Source organism: Myotis davidii, unplaced genomic scaffold (assembly GCF_000327345.1).
Source record: "Myotis davidii unplaced genomic scaffold, ASM32734v1 scaffold411, whole genome shotgun sequence".
Lineage (NCBI taxonomy): Eukaryota > Metazoa > Chordata > Mammalia > Chiroptera > Vespertilionidae > Myotis > Myotis davidii.
This window is the reverse complement of record NW_006282917.1, coordinates 500365-502079: the sequence shown is the minus strand read 5'-3', so window position 1 is coordinate 502079 and position 1715 is coordinate 500365. Positions and strand designations below refer to the sequence as shown.

Genomic DNA, 1715 nt, shown 5'->3' with positions numbered 1-1715 from the left:
AGCTTGAGGCCAAGGCAGGAGCCGGGGTGGAGAACAACTCCGAGGGGCCTCCCCCGAGCCCTGTGCTCTCCTGCCTGGGGCCCTGAAGCTGGACAAGGAGAAGCTGGTGCTCAACCCCAAGGAGGAGAGCATGAGAGCTCTGCAGAAGGACATGGAGCAATTCGCCAAGCTCCTGAAGCAGAAGAGGATCACTCTGGGGTACACCCAGGCTGATGTGGGGCTTACTCTGGGCGTTCTCTTTGGCAAGGTGTTCAGCCAAACGACCATCTGTGCTTTGAGGCTCTGCAGCTCAGTTTGAAGAACATGTGAAGCTCTGGCCCCTGCTGCAGAAGTGGGTGGAGGGAGCTGACAACAACGAGAACCTGTAGGAGATATGCAAACCAGAGACCCTGCTGCAGGCCCGAAAGAGAAAGCGGACGAGTATCGAGAACCGAGTGAAGGGCAACCTGGAGAACATGTTCCTGCAGTGCCCTAAGCCCGCCCTGCAGCAGATCAGCCACATCGCCCAGCAGCTCGGGCTGGCGAAGGACATGGTCCGAGTGTGGTTCTGCAACCGTCGCCAGAAGGGCAAACGATCGAGCAGTGACTATTCTCAACGAGAGGATTTTGAGGCTCCCAGGCCTCCTTTCTCAGGGGGACCGGTATCCTTTCCTGTGGCCCCAGGGCCCCACTTTGGCCCAGGCTATGCGGGCCCTCACTTCACTGCGCTGTACTCCTCGGTCCAGTTCCCTGAGGGCGAGGCCTTTCCCGCTGTGCCCGTCGCCACTCTGGGCTCTCCCATGCACTCAAACTGAGCTGCCTGCCTTCCCAGGCCGGGGAGCAAGGGAAAGAACCCGCGATTGTCCCAGGGCTTTGGGATCAAGTTCCTTTCACTATAGAATTGGGAGCACAAACGGTGTGGGGCAGAGTTTGGGGAGCTGGTTGGCGGGAAGGTGAAGTTCAGTGATGCTCTTGATTTTAATCCCCTATCACTGATTTTAATAAACTCGGGACACAGTAAAAAATAAAAAAAGAGTTCAGATGTGGTAGAGATACAAGCAAAAATAAAATAAAATAAATGACCACAAATTTTGTCTTTGGGGTCAGGGAACAAAGTGAGCTAGAGAGAACAGCTTCTGGAATTCCTGAATGGCTGCCTTCCACACCTGAGGTTACTTTAAGTCAAAGCTACTGAAACAGCAAAGATAAATAAACACTGCACCAGGTAAATGCCCTTGAACAGGTTGGTGCAGTTTGGGACAGGCACAGTTTCTCCTGCCTGGGCCAGAGCTGATCAGCGAAATTATTCATAGAATATATTTTAACTAGAGGCCTGGTAGGGTGGGTCCCTTGGCTTGGCCAACCATCAGGGCAATCGGGGCCAGCCTGGGGGAGGGGCCACAGGAGGTTGGCTGTGGGAGTGCACTGACCACCAGGGGTCAACTCCGGTGTTGAGCATCTGCCCCCTGGTGGTCAGTGCACATCATAGCGACTGGTTGTTTGGTCACTTCGGCTTTTATATATATAGATAAGCTACACTAGCAGGATAAAAACACAAATTCTTCGTGTTAATTGAATAAAGCTCGATTAGTGCTTCTTCCAAAGAATCTCAGAGTCTGTGGAAAACTAATGCAAAAAACCAGCAACAAGCACCCATGTGTAGTTTAGCCAAATTGGTGAGAATTAAGTGAACTGTAAACTGTGTGTGTGATGATAAAAGGGAAGCACAAAGAAAA

At 52.1% G+C, this 1715-nt stretch overlaps 1 pseudogene; it reads left to right on the top strand.

The window, feature by feature from the left end:
- Positions 1-32: 32 nt before the first annotated feature.
- Positions 33-929, top strand: LOC102757455 (annotated as a pseudogene).
- Positions 930-1715: the final 786 nt, after the last annotated feature.